The following is a 15,748-nucleotide window of genomic DNA, read 5'->3' as shown; positions in this document are numbered from 1 at the left end:
TGAATGCCCACAGGCAATCTTGGGTGCTACTTTGACAGAACTAAATCTTGCAGATCTTTGCGTCATTTGTTCATTTGTTGTGAACATAAGAAAAAGGGACAACCTGTGTTCAAACAGACTATTTCAAATGATTGTGTAAAGGCTACTACCCCTTGTTATACTCAAACAGGTATAACAAATAAAAATATAACATCTGTTCCAGGCAGGATCAAGGCCCACCCTATAAGCTTGATTCCTTCTCTAGGTCGATATCAGTCTTTGCTTGGACCATTCTCCAGGGGCTCCTGGACTCTTCTCCTTCTACTTCCCAGATGTGCTAAGGCTACTGTAGCAGTGATCAATGTGATGAACATAGTACGGTTGTGTAAGTAAACTTACCATTACAGTAGATGCCTCGATGGTCACTCCTGCCTGGTGTGCTTTTTATGCCAGGGTGTGGACATTTGTTTTTAGTTGTTCCTAGCTTTGTCCTTTCAGGGTTTAGCCTCCCTGTCTTTGTTGGCAGGAAAGCTCTGAAGGGCTATGCACCTAAACTTTTCTTTTAGTTTGCGTAGCTCCAGCTGCATGACTGTTTAGGCTCATGGAAGTTGCCCTGAGGCTTTGGAAGCTGGTCAGCTGTTATAGCCTTGACAGGATGTAACCCATATAGCTAAGGCTATTGCAACTGTGATAATTCGAATATCTACTGTTATGGTACATTTGCTTGCATGACTGTACTTTACACACTGCTTTTAAAAACAGCAGGGCTGTCTGAGCTGATAAACAGAGTTGTCTTAGCGGTGATGAACTATAATTACCTTTCCATATCACTGTTGCAGTATTCTTTACCTATGGGATCTCCTGCCAAGAATAACCCAATGTTCGGCCAGTATACCAAAGCCTTTAGTACTTATAGGCATTGTACGTCACAAGGCATGGCGCATAAAGGTGATGTATGGATATACACACACAAAACTAATTTGTTGCCAGTCCAGAAGCCATTGTTGAACATCAGTCTGAATGCCTTTCTGCTGTGCTGGTTATCAAGCCTTGGTTCATATAAGTGCCCTGTTGGGGTTTCTTCTCTTTTTTTTTTTGTTTTGGGTATTGTGTATATGTCACCCAAAAAAGGAAAATGTCAATGTGGGAGGAATATTCCCCATAAAGACTGTCACCACCAATGTCTTTTCTGTTTGGGTGCTTCCCACTATCATACACAGTGCTCTGTCTGCCTGGTGTTTGTGCCTAAGACCCTGCGTAGTCATCTCTCCTCCTTGTCCATATACCCAGAGAACCAATATCTAAAGTTGTTGGCTCAGGGTGCTATGGTGGAATCCTCCAGTCCAGGGAGCCAGTTATCTACCAAGAAGAGGCCAAAAAAGTTAGGTCTGATCCAGCTGCTGTCCAGCCTTCCCCAGACGTCTCTGTCTCGGCTGGTGAAACACAAGAGGGCTGTCCGGAGGTTGCAATGGATTCCTCTACTGCAACCCTGTCAGATGCCAACATGGATCCAGCTTCTCTTACATCCTCAGAGGCTTTTTAAATGTCTGTACCTAACATTGAGGGGGAATCTCGGCTGATTATTTCCAAAGGACCGAGGGAGATTACGCAGATCTTTATTAGGGATAAGATTGTTATGACAATTATTGAATCTTGCCAGGGGTCTGGCCCTTTGAGGGCATTTCGTACAGATGTCCTGCAGAAGAATAAACAAAAAATAAAGCATATTTCCCCTGTTGTTAAAGATCTCCAATGTGAATGGTAGGATTTCACTTGGTTTATTTAATGCTTTAATGACACTGAAACCTTCTCAAGAGGTCTCTGTGCTTGCTCCTCCTTAGTCCTCCACTCGAGGCCCATGGAATTAGATTCCTCAGATGAGGACCTAGGCTCAGGGGAAGAGTCTTTGGCTTACTCTTCCAAAATCCCTTCCCCTTTGGACTATGGTTCAGAGGAGGAGGAAGATTCCATAAGTCCAGATTCCCTCCCAGAGGAACTCTCCTTTGGGGAAGACACCCAGTGGGAGGTTTACATGTACTTGTACTGGAATTGTCTGTATCATTGTACGCATGAGATGTGAAGCCTTATGCATAGGTATGACCTCAAGACAATTTTGCTATCAGGAAGATAATCCAGGACAACTGTAAAAGGGAATGTAGATCTGTATCATTGTACGCATGGGATGTGTGAAGCCTTTTACATAGGTATGACCTCAAGACAATTTTGCTGTCAGGAGGATAATCCAGGACAACTGTAAAAGGGAATGTAGATCTGTATCATTGTACGCATGGGATGTGTGAAGCCTTTTACATAGGTATGACCTCAAGACAATTTTGCTATCAGGAAGATAATCCAGGACAACTGTAAAAGGGAATGTAGATTTAAGGAAGACTGTTAAAGAAAAATATTTGTTTGCAAAAATAATTTTTAGTTTAAAGACTTTATTGCAGCATGATAGTACTCTGGTTAAACCTACCCTTACTGATAGATCAAAAGGCACCTACAAGAGTGGGTTCTGCATTGCCTGCATATATATACATGAGGGTAGTTAATATTATATTACTACATGGTAACATCGTACTGACAGCCAGTGGGATATTTACTTGTACTTCTACTGTAATTGTATATATCAATGTATGCATGGAATGTGAAGCTTTTTGCATAGGTATGACCTCCAGAGCCTTCAATAAAAGGAAAAAGGAGCATATTTGTGGTTTAAAAGCTAAGAATCCTGATAATGCTTTGTACAAGCACAGTATTGCATATAAGAATTTTAGTAAATTTCTCTTTTTTGTGTTGGAACAAGTACCAATAGATAAGGGGGGGGGGGCATTAGAGAAAAAATAAACTATGTGGCAAATCAAGCTGACCAAAAACCTGGTTTAAACAAGGTGATTAATATTATGTGCTTTCTTAAGAACCAATGGATGACAGAAAACTTGTATAATGTTATGGTGGAGACATTGATTTTTTTTCCTCTATTTTTTTCTGTTTTTAACAGTTTGTGTTGTGATTTATTTAATCTATTATCCTATTATGTTTTTTATATAAAAAGATTTTTTGCATTTGAATGCAAAGTTTTTTCTGATGAAGTCCTTTGGACACAAAGCGGATAAATAAACGTGTGTTATGCTTAATTGCTCACATTCATTCCTTCCAGTCTCAGTACAGCAAGTGGCTTTTGCTTTTATAATGAATAACATTGATTACTCTTCGAAAATGTTCCTCTTGCCTTCCAGTGATGCCACTTATAAAAGGGTCTCTTTGAATGAAATAAATGTTGCTTATGTCAAACTGGATTTTTTTCTGCTTCATTTGGTCTTACAGGGGGAAACAGACCGTGAGTTATGGGAATACCTGACCGTTCTTAAACCACATAAAAATGCCATGGAGCCTTTGACCCCCCCCCCATTAAGACCAATTGTTCGTGAAGAACATTCCAAAATGGAGACCTTGGCCAAATTTGTAAATTTTCAATGCAAGTGCTTGTTGGATTCCATTTCATACATACTGAAAGACTCTTGGCATCTATTGGAAACCCTGATTTTTTTAGATTTTGATGGTGTTGTTATTTTCATCACTGTGAATATGGTTGATTTATTCTTTGTCATCTCCCATCGCATTGAGCTTCAGTGGTTTTATTCTTTCCTGTCTGAGTACACGTCACTCTCCTTACAGGACATGGGTGTGGTTACCTCCCTGCTTAGTTTAAACTTAAATAATAACTTTTTATTCTTTGAGGGGGAATATTATCACCAAACTTCCAGTGTAGCCATGGGCATCGCTTGCGCCCCCATATATGCCAACATTGTGCTGGCTGTGTGGGAAAAGAAGTTTCTTTTTTAAAGTTTACTTGTTGTTCTAGTAGCGGCAATATTAACTTGTCATCATATTGGGAAAGAACATGGTCAAAGGTTATTCATCAACAATTTATAGAAAAGAGACTTTCTCTAATACCTACCTCCATTTTGACAGTTGTCATCCCCTGTATCATAAAAAGTCCGTTGTCAAGGGACAGATGGTTAGACTGTCCTGACATCTATCTGATGACACTACCTTTGATAAAGAGGTGCGTTACTTTAACATGCTTATTTGTAGACAGGAGTTGTCTTGTCCGGCTGTTAAGGGACATCAATACGACCATTTCACCCTGATTCTTAAAATAAATGCTAATTGTATCAGTAATGGCATCTTACAGTGTGATACAGTGACAGCTAATGAGACCACAGCTGACATCGCACAAGGACAAAATGTTTTTGGAAACCTGACCACACTATGTTTTGTTAACCCTTTTAGCACCAACCCACACACCTATTCACCAACATCATCAGGTTGTACTGGGACATTGTATTTACAGATGAAGTTAAAAAATGTCTTGGTACTACCCCGATTATTGTTTTTTCATAAGGTGGAAACATCAGAACCATTTTAAAGTCAGGTTAGGGAGGGTACCTTTAACATATGTATGCAGACATGCGGATTCTGTAAGTGGTGTAGATACATGCATGCAGGTCCCTATGTAGTTGTCCATAATTTTAAGACAACCATAGCTTGTCCTGGGAAGGTCAATTGTAACACTACCCACATAGTCTATTTAGCTTTATGTCATTCTTGTAGTGCTTATTACATGGTAAAACTATCAAAAAGCTGAAATAATACACGAGCATTATTATGACATTGGAAAAAAGAAAAACACTGATGCTCTCTAGGCATAATACTGTTTGTCCCAGTTACAGAAAGTTTATTTATTTATTTTTTGCTATAAATGGGTGATCGTTGTTCCACTTGGGGTGACATCAAGACTTTGCTTAAACTTAAGGAACTAGTTTTAGCAATTGAGGCTCAGTGCCTCAGTTTTACCAGGTTTAAACGATTGTCTCTATGTCTAGTGTTTTGAAGATGAAGGCTGCTATAGTTTAATCATTTTATTTATGTATATATCAAATGTACAGTTCATTTATAGATCTTGTTTATATACATTTTATAAATTTATAATATATTTTTTATGTGCAGCATGTTCAGCATCTTTGTGAACCATCCTGCTTGCTGTTTGGGTTTGTGTATCTTGTTTTTACTGTGTTTTTGGAGTGCAATGATTTAATCTGATTTAATATGTTTAATTAATTAAGTACATCATGTTGTGTGTATTTAATGTATTTAATGCATTAGGTTCACCAGAAAGTACTCCGATAAAGAATTTTTAAATGTAAAGTCAAAGGTCAGGTTTTTTTTTCTTTAATACACCAATTTACAGTCTTGGTGGTGTCCACATTGATTTTTTTTTTTTTTTTTTAATCATTCTAGGCCTTTTTGTCTCATTCTTCCAGGAGTCTGACAGACATGGCTATGGGTAGAATGATGAAATTTCTCTCGGCACAAATTCAGATGGGAGTTCTCCCAGCTCCTACCCCTTCAGGTCTGGAGACCTTCACCAGTAGTACTGCACCTGTTTTGGTTCCTTCTCTGATCTGGCCTTCGTATTTGGAGCTCCTGGATCTGAGACTTCCAGAACCATCCATGTCAGATCTGAAGATTGTTATATCTTCTGCTCTGATACCTTCTCTGAGTGGATCAGCTCTGAGTGTGTTGGAACCAAATCACTGTCGGAGCTGTAGTGCCATTGCCAGGTAAGAGGTGTTGAAGTCAACTCCGAAGTTGTTGAAGCCATCTCTGCTCCTCGGAGCCTTGGCTTTGGACAGCTCAGCTTCGACCTCTGCCTCAGGCGGTCTGCCTTCGGGTCAGAGGGAGCCGATGGTCCAGAAGAATATCTTCTCGGCGCCGTTGACCACCTCCTTTCTGTGGCATTCTGCCTTTGAGGTAGTGGAGAGAGTGTTTTCTACTTATAGATGGACAATCCCCCCCCCAACGCCCCCGGATCTGTCTTCCCAGAGCCTATGTCTTTGTGCCTTGAGAATCAACACTACTCCACAGGGACAGCCAGCCCAAAGTCTCCAGGATACCCAGCAGGATATACTTATTTCTTCTAATACTTCTCCAGAGTATCCTGCTGAAGAATTCTTTAGGAAGAGAAAGTGCAAGAGGAGGCACTTGCTGTCCTCAAGAGGCAATCACAGAAGATACCATTTTTTTATGAGGGGGAATGGTCCCCAAGATCATCACCTGATGACGCCTCCTTTGGAGACATACTATAGATCGTCAAGCAAAGGGGTGTTTGGTCTACCGATAACCCTTTTCAAAAGGAATTAGTATTATTAGTATTTGGCTCTGGCTCGTCTATCTCCTGGGTGACTCTGGCTGCCGGTGAGCTTATTATTTGATCTCTAGGTGGGTGTAGAAGGAACCCAACGCTGTTGAGCTAATCCCCAGAAGACCAGATAGGATCTTGGCAACACTGAAGAGAAGATAATTTTGGAGTAAAAGAATACCAGTAGATGTCATGATTGTAGTTGCAGCCACAAAGAAGGAACTTGCAGAACAGAGTTCATCTGTCTTTTCCCAAAACAGGGAATCCAGAGCATTGGACAGATTTGGGAAGCATGTGTATGCTTCACTGACTTTTGCACTCAGGTCACTGGATTATTTGGCACACTTTACCAGACTTCAGAGGGATTTGATTAAAGAACTAACCAAATCTCTGTCCGGGACCGTAACTTCTGAGGCATAGACATCTATTGCCTCACAGTTGGCTGCCCTGCATTCCATTTCAAATTCATCCATGAGGCTCATTTAACATGCAACTAAAGGTACCTCAAGGGTGGTGGTTCAGGCATTTCCATTAGGAGACATGCTTGGATGTGCCTCTGTGATTTCGCAGAGCCCTTCAAGTCCTCATTTATCAATACTCCCTTTGACAGAAGTTCCTTGTTTGGCCACAAAATTAGACACACTCTCCAGGTGTGAGCAACTCTCCAGGTGTGAGCAAGATGATAAGACCCTGTCTGCAGTGGGCATACATTTTTTGACTCCTCAAAGAACCTTCCCTAAGAATCAACAAGGTGGTCGAAGAATGTAGTTCAGAAAATCCCAGGGTCCTTTCCATGGCACACGTGGAGATGGTTCCCCCAGAGGCAGAGGGGGGAACTAATGGGAGACACCACCCATGTGGCAGAGGAGGCCTGCAGAATCAAGGATCTAGGAATTCCTCCTGAAAGGAGACCCGATTGTGCACCTCGGGAGGCAGTCAGGGGTTGTCTAGCCCTCCACCAGAGAGCCTGGGTAGACATTACAAAAGATACATGGGTGCAGAGGAATATTTCCAGAGATTATAAAATACCATTTTCCCACCACCTCCCTTAACAGTAAACAAAATTCTCAATATTCCACCCAGACGAAGGAAAGCAGCAGCACTGGAACTAAGCTGTTAGAAAAAATAGTCATTGAAGAGGTGACTCGATAGTGAAACACACTGCTGTCCCACTCACTAGGTTGAATAAAGAGAAAGTAACAGTCAGTTGCCTGTCAGGTGCCGGGATCTGCCACATAATGCATGCACTCAGGTCCCTCAACAACAGGTACAAATATGACTCTGTCATTGTACATGTGGGCGTGAATGACCGGAGACATACCTCCCTGGACTACATGAAGAGAGACATGGTGGAGCTCGTGGATTATGTGGCTCACGCAGGTATGACCCTAACCCTGTGCAGCATCCTACCATCACTCAAAATGATACCACAGTACAAGAAGAAAATGACTGATTTCAACAATTGGCTAAGTTTCTGGTGTCATTCTAAGGGGATCCAGTATCTGTCTGCCAGGGGTGACATGATTGACAGACCTCGATGCTTTGCCAGTGATGGCCTGCATCTGTCACCCCTGGGCTTCCGGATACTGGCCAAGGCTCTTGCCACCCCTATAGTGCCTTTTTTAGGCAGTGTTCCAAAGACCAAATTGCCACCGTAACAGCTACAAACAAATACAATCTGAGGGTCATGCTGCTCAGTGCTAGAAGTCTAAATCTCAAAGTGCACTCACTTGAAGCACTCCTTAAAATGGAGAACATCGACATTTGTGCCGTAACAGAGACCTGATTCAAGGCAGCAGAAAGCACCCCTGCACTACCAGGCTAAAACTCATTCCACACCTTTCGGCCCCAGAACTTGGACCAAAGCTCCAAAGGTGGTGGTGTTTCCATATTCATAAAGGATGCGCACACCTCCAGACTGGTAGCCTAACATAATGCATCTGAGATACTTCAGGTGCAGCTAACATTGTGTAAGACAGTGATTCAGGTCATAGCCTGCTATAAATCCACAACCATGTCCCAAGACTCACACTTCACGTTCCTAAGCACCCCGGAGAATATTAGGCTCCAACCTAACACTCTCATACTAGGCAACTTCAGCTACCCTTCCATTAACTGGGAAAACTACTCGTGTACCAATACACTTGCCCAACGTTTCCTCGAGTTCATTAATTCCAATGCCCTGGATGAGCTCATTCTTACCCCCACTAGAGGTATATCCTTGACCTGGTCATTACCAACATGGGTGACCACTGCTCTACAGCAGTAGTCGACTCCTTCCTGGTTAGATCCGACCACAAACTAATCACCTTGGATATCCACATCCATCTCAGCCCCCTGCAAATGATATTACCATGAAAAACTTCAACAGAGCTAAATTTGGGCTCCTAAAAACAGAGGTGGCTAACTTCGTGGCACTCATGCAAATGGAGAATAGTTGCATGACTGCCGAATCATACACCAATGCACTGTATGAACACGTACACAAATGCATGGATCTCGCCATACCCAATAGAACCAAGATGCTCTCCTCCAAAAAAAGGAAGCCAATCTGGTGGCCCTCTGCCATAAGCAAACTCTACAACAGAAGGAGGAAACTGATGCAGAATAAGGTGAGGTCCCAAGACTGGAAAAACTCCCTTATCAGCCTCAACAAAAAGTTGAGATCCCTCATCATATCCTTCAAAGCTAGCTATGAAAACAGAATTGCAGCAGATAGTAAAGACAACCACAAGGCCTTTTATAGTTATGTAAGGAATCTCCACAGCAATACCCAGATTTGCTCTGAGCTACTGCACAATGGTACCTACTATACCGAGCCAGCATATATCGCCAATATACTGGCCGACAGATTCAGTGCCAACTTTACCCCCCCCCCCCAGAGGACCAGTAATACCAGTAGATTGCCAGGCGCTCAGTATTACTGTTGTACAGGTTAAAATAGCACTGTCCAAGGCCAAGAATACATCTTCTATGGAACCTGACAATATCTCTGGATGTGTTCTACATGAACTACAAAGTGAACTGGCACCACATCTGTGTGCCCTGTTCAATCACAGCCTCATCTCAGGCTTTGTCCCTACCGAATGGCGCACTGCTACAGTCATCCATCTCCACAAAGGTAGAGCAACTAAAGACCCTGAGAACTATTGCCCCATTAGCCTGACAAGTCTGATATGCAAAGCTGTGGGACGCATCATCATGGACCTAATAAACAAGGATATAGGGAATCTCCAAACAGTGGATCCCACACAGTTTGGTTTTGTGAAGGGTAGATCATGCCTGCTCAACTTGGTCAACGACTTTGAGTCAGTCACCAGAGCTGTGGATGAAGGCAAGGTGGTTCATACAGCCTACCTTGATCTGCCCAAGGCCTTTGATACCATTCCCCAGTTAGAAATCATAGAAAAACTCACTAAGCTAGGCATCAACCCCTATATCACTAGGTCGGTTGCAAACTGGCTCAGAGATGGAACCCACAGTGTAAAAGTAGCTGACTCTAAGTCAGACTGCCAACCAGTCATGAGTGGAGTCCCACAGGCTTCGGTCCTGGGTCCTCTCTTGTTTGATATCTACTTCTATGAAGTACAGGCCAACATGAAGGGTCTCTGACAAAGTTCGCAGATTGAAAGCTGGGAGCTATTATTATCTCACCAGGCAATGTTGGCATCCTTCAGAAAGGCCTCACTGAGACCAACAACTGGTGTCAGAACCACGGCCTTAAGCTCAATGCCAAAAAGTATGTCGTCATCCCTTTCGGAAAAAAAGCAATTCCCATGAATTACCACATTGATGATAGTCCACTGAATACAGAAGGTGTTATAAGAGATCTGGGAACACAGATTGACAGCAACCTCTCTTTTGACCACCACATTGCCACTGTGGTCAGAAAGTCCTTCTATGTGACATCTCATTACTAAGGATTTTGCATCCAGGAAGAAAGAGGTCATTATCTCCCTCTACTCTTCTCTCATTAGGCCAGTTATCGAGTACATTGCCCCATTTGGCATGCACCTCACTAGACATCTGCAACAATTGGAGAGGACGCAAAAGTACCTTACAAGGAGGATCCTAGGCCTTAAACACTTGTCCTATATGGACAGACTCAAAAAACTCCAAATATTCCCTATCTCATATCGCCTACTTAGAGGCAATCTCTGCTTGACAATGCCATGTCTGACCCAGCTCTGTTAGAAATGCTACATCTAAAGAAATCCCAATCTCTCTGCACCACATGCTCCAGAGACCTCAACCTCATTACCACAATCAACAGAACGTGCTGGAGGGACAGCTTCATAACCCAGAGACTGCCCATGCTATGGAATAGACTTCCCATAGATGTCAAGCAGAGCACCTCACTGGCCCTGTTCAAGAGAAATCTTGATGAGTGGATGGGAAATAGAAAATTCATCCTGGGGATCACTCTAGTGGCTCTACTGACAGAAGCACTGGAAACTAAGGTTGGGTGGCACGATGCCAAGGTAATCCTATGGACTAGGCTTGTAAAGGCTCCAGGGCCATTAGCCAAGTACACACCTTTGAATCTACAAACCTAAGAGGTCTTGCCAGACTAGAAAGAGCCTGGAACTTACTCAGCATTCTTTTTAGTGTCAAAGAAAACAGGGGACTGAAGACCAATTTTGGATCTTAGCAATCTGAACAAATCAGTTGAGTATACAAAGTTCTGGATGATCATGGTCCAGTCCATTTCCCTTTCCTGCACAAGGACAACTGGATGTGCTAAGTAGATCTTCAGGATGTGTACTATCATGTAAAAATGAACAGACATTCCAGAAGATATCTGCGCTTCCATCTGGGAGACCGTCATTACCATTTCAGTGGTGAGACCACTGTCCCCAAAGTGTTCAAATGCATGGTACTTGAAACTGCAAGGATTCCTGGTGTTTCCGTACTTGGACAACTGGCTCATAACTACTCCAACCAGGAATCTTCTGATAAAAGCATGAGATTATGTACTTCATCTTTGCTGTCATGTAGGAATTGACACCAATCACAACAAATCTCAGGTAGAGCCATCTCAGACATTAGAGTTCATAGGCGCCTTATTCAATACGATATTAGTGACGGCCTCCCTTCCATTGCCAAGGGAACATACTATTTGATTTCAAGTCAAAAAGATAATTCAAATTTCTTCTCTATTAGCACAATTGATTCTAAAAGCCTTGGGGTCAGTGTCTGCTGCGATAGTTCTAGTTCAATTAGCAAGATACCATATACTCATTCTTCAGTGGACCTTAACAACTCTGTGGTCTGTTCTGCACCAGCCTATGTCCACCCAGATCAGAATAACTCAGGCATTCAAAAAGTACCTCTTGTGATGGATTCACTCATATCAGATATTACAAGGCTGTTCCCTTTATTCTTCTTCAGCCCAAAGCCGTAGTGACCACAGACGCTTCCCAAATTGGGTTGGGGGGGACACTTCTTGGGACAGACATTCCAAGGCACTTGATCCCCCGATGAGGCCAACACGCATATCAGTGTCCTGGAAATGAAAGCAGTACTGCTAGCATTGTAATCCTTTCAAGACTCTCTGCTTTCCAGGACTTTTGCGATTCAGATGGACAATATGTAAGTGGTATGGTACATAAGCAAACAAGGAGCAACCAGATCTTACCCTTTGTGTCGAGACACTCTGAGTGTGGCAGTGGGAGAGCTCATCCACTCATTTTCTGATAGCAGCGTACATCCCAGGGAAATCCAGCATGATAGCAGACAAGTTGAGCAGAGCCATTTTATTGCCTCACAACTGGTCTGTCAACATGAAAGTTGCAGAAAAGATATTATGCCAATGGGGTCAACCTTGTTGCAACCTCTTTGCATTCCCCTCAACAACAAGTGCAGCAAGTTCTTTGCCCTGATCCACCTACCGGAGAAATCACAGAGAGATGCTGTCCTCCATGATTGACCCTCGATCTCTGTTATGCTTGCCTCCAACTCCTGCACAGTTATCCTCATTGCACCTTATTGGCCTCATCAGATTTGCTCCCCCCTTTTTTTTAGCTCACCTAGTTCTCCCACCATGAATTCTGGATCTAATTCCAGACCTCCTGTGTCATTCATCTGGTGTGATTCACCTGGAAATCTCAGGCCTAAAGTTGACTGCATGGTTTCTCCACTTCAGTTAATAGACAGGCAACCAAGCCTCTCCTCCCTTGTACGTCACATTCTTTTATCTTCCCATAGAGCTTCCACTAGGAGAATTTACAAAAGCAAATGGAAAAGATTTGTTTTTGGGCACAACAAAAAGACATTGCCCCTTTTTCAGCACCAGTACCTAAAGTTCTTGAGTTTTTGGCTGCAATTTTTAATGAGGGGGCAAGCTCCTTTGACTATTAAAGTTCAACTAACTGCCATTTCTAATTTCCACATAGGTGTAAATGAATCCTCCTTAGCTTCTTCAAATCTTTATAATGCCTTTATGAGGGGAACATTTCTTCTTAGACCCCCTTTTAAAGATCAAACTCCACTATGAGATTTGAATTTAGTATTACATGCTTTAACTCATTCACCATTTTGAACCATCAGCAAAGTGTGAACTAAAATTTTTAACCTGGAAAACTATCTTTTTAGTATCTATAACCTCTGCTTGGAGAGTCTCTGAACTTCTGGCCCCATCTTCCAAACCTCCTTATTTAATTTTACGTAAAGGTAGGGTAGCATTACAAACCAACCCAACCTTCCTTCCTAAGGTGGTGTCAGAATCCAACATGAATCTGTTAATCTTCCAGATTTCTTTCCAGATTTCATGAACAGAGGAGAATACAATGTTACATTTGTTGTGTGTTCACAGACAGTTAGGTTTCTGTTTGCATAGAACAAAACATTTTAGAAGAACATGTCAATTATTTGTTTCTCTTGCTGAATCAAAATTGGGCAAACCAGCTACCAAAGTAACCCTAGCCAAATGATTAACGGGTTGCATTTCCTTTGTCTACAACAAATTAGATTTTTCCTTGTCATACCTTTAAGAAGCCATTCAACCAGGTCCATGGCAACTTCATCAGTATTTTTATCCAGGTCTTCCATGGATGATATCTGTGCAGCTGCAATTTGGACTAAGGATCTGGTCTCAAGGGGAAGAGCAACCTTCGGCTCAACAGTGCTCAGGAATATCCTTTGTTAGAGTCCTTCCTGGATTCAGGTAGCTGGGGAATCTGTCCCACTTGTTGAGGAATGAATGAACATTGACATCATCAGATAAAGAAGTTATGTACTCACCATAACATTCCATTTGTGTTGTTGATTTTTATTCTTCCTCATCTCCCCGACTTCCAAATCCCTATCTTTATGTTTTGGTTTCTGACTTCTGGAAGAACAAAAATATAATAAGGGAACCAGTGTTCCTGCCATTGAGCTCCAGAAATTGGTGTGATGCCCCTCCTCTTGGTCTGTAATCAAGGAGCCTCAATCCTCATCACTGGCACTGGTGAAGGACATTCACTTGGAAAAAATAGAAACACACAGTATTTCCCAGATGCAGCTCTGTGTACCAAGCAGAGTTTCCTTTAAGAGCACACAGGGAACATACTTAGTCCTGGGGCTGGTTTTCCCTGTCTCTCTCCAGGCCCCAAATAAGACTCCCCCCTGACTCAGCTATAGAGTTGAGTCTTCAGCCAAGTCCTCCACCACCCTCTCTGTGAAACCAGTGCTCTTTGACCCTGCTCCAAGTAGCTGACACACACACTTTAAGATTTGTTTTTCACACAGACACACACACACACCTGGGAAAGGTTGGCATAGATTTACTAGCTATGCCCCCTCTTCCTAGACTATAAGGTAGATGCTGCCACCAGAATACTCCGAAGCCAGCTACTGTAAGGTTCTTATAAGGATGCCCAATTATACTGAGTAAAATGAATACTAATACAAGTGGTAGTGTTTGACCAATGCAGCAAGGCTTTCAAGAGTGGCCACAGTGTCACCAAATAAATATAAGTACACTCAAAGGTTAAAATATTCTCTAAAAGACCAGCCACAATGAAATGTTTAAATATATTTAATAATAAAAAGAACATGGAAATACTGAATATCTATTTACAATAAACACCAGAGTTTCATTCACAGGAAATATTAAAAATAACACAGAAGACAAGCTTCACACAGATATAGAAAAGCAATACTTAACTAATCTATATATATTTTCCTGACTGATCTACAGAATTACTGTCCCCTAGTTCACTTACTAGAGCAAGGCAAGATGATGTGGATGAGTGTGACTTTGTCAGGTTTCACAAACAGACTGCCCTGAGACTTCTGTCTCATCTAGTATCAAAACACCATTTTAGTGCTGGATTACAGAAAGCCATCACATACATCTGAATCCGATTCCCACACTGCCCCCTTACTAGAAACTGAACCAGAGTTTAGCACATTTGTGTCATAATACACACACCTAGAGCTTTTCTAAGATGTGTTACAGCATCTGGAAGCTGTAAAACCATTTTGAAAACTTTCATCCTTCCAGGGTAGCAATTAGTTCACCCCTAAGGACAGTACAGTAGGATTCCTAGTCCTGGTTTTCACAGACATTTTGTCTCTGGCTGCATTCAGAACTAGAAGATACAGTCTTTATGGGCTAAACCAGGTAATTAAATTTCAGACTATTTTTTCAAAGGTAGCTGGACTGAGATTAACCTCTTCTCTTCCAGTATCCTCTGTTACAATATATTCATTTCAACAGTTACAATATAATCTGACATACAGGTGTATTTCTATTCTGTCCAGCAGGACCCACTGTTGGTATTTTTTTAACACAAGCAGCTTTACAAATTAATTTTCAACACAGTCACCTGTACAAATCAGTTTGATATACAAATGACATGTAATTCTTTACAAAACTTCAGCTAGCTATGCTAGCATATGTTACACACCCACTGCCCTACTTCCTCTGACATAGCTGGCAATACCTCACATCATCACAATTGGTTTCTCATTTTATATTTATTTCTAATTTTCTGAAAAGCTAAATGTCCAGCAAACAAGATATGAGGTATGATAGTGGACTAGAGCATTATGGGTAAGGGAGGTGCTTGAGAGTTTCCAGTATCCACAAGCTGTAAAAAAGCGGCAGAGTCTGATCTGAGGGTCAGATCTGAACCCACTTGTTGAGAAAGAATAAAAATGGACAACACAGACGTAACGTTATAGTGAGTACATATCTTTTTCTTCTTCACAAATCTAAGCAGCGTTTTGTTTCTTTTCATCCCAGAACTTTGGGTTTGGCTGTTTCTAGGCAAACCATCTCCTCCTGGATTTCTAAGGCCATTTTGTTTTGTTATTCTATTTATGGAAAATGTCTTTCATCATCAGTGAAGGCAAATTCTACTAGCAGTTTTCTACTCTGGTGCTTTTTTTTCAATGGTCCGGATACCAATTTCCTTCTTGAGGCTGCTTACTTGGTCTTCTGTACTTATTTGTACTAAGTATTACAAGTTGGATGCTTTTTTCCAGGTCAGAGCAGGTTTTGCCAGGTCTATCATGCAAAGGTTAGTAGAGGACTCTTCTCTGCCATCCTCCTCCCAGGCTTCCTGTTGAGCTCTT

General features: G+C 41.9%; 1 protein-coding gene across 3 annotated transcripts in view; it reads left to right on the top strand.

Annotated features, from left to right (window-relative positions):
- The window catches only part of SLC9A7 (solute carrier family 9 member A7), a 3,436,621-nt gene that overhangs the window by 3,312,538 nt on the left and 108,335 nt on the right, over nt 1–15,748 (top strand). The gene's annotated exons all lie outside the window — the stretch shown is intronic.

This window comes from Protopterus annectens, chromosome 5.part0 (assembly GCF_019279795.1).
Source record: "Protopterus annectens isolate FY-2018-M chromosome 5.part0, PAN1.0, whole genome shotgun sequence".
NCBI lineage: Eukaryota > Metazoa > Chordata > Ceratodontiformes > Protopteridae > Protopterus > Protopterus annectens.
This window is presented reverse-complemented; position numbering and strand designations above follow the sequence as displayed.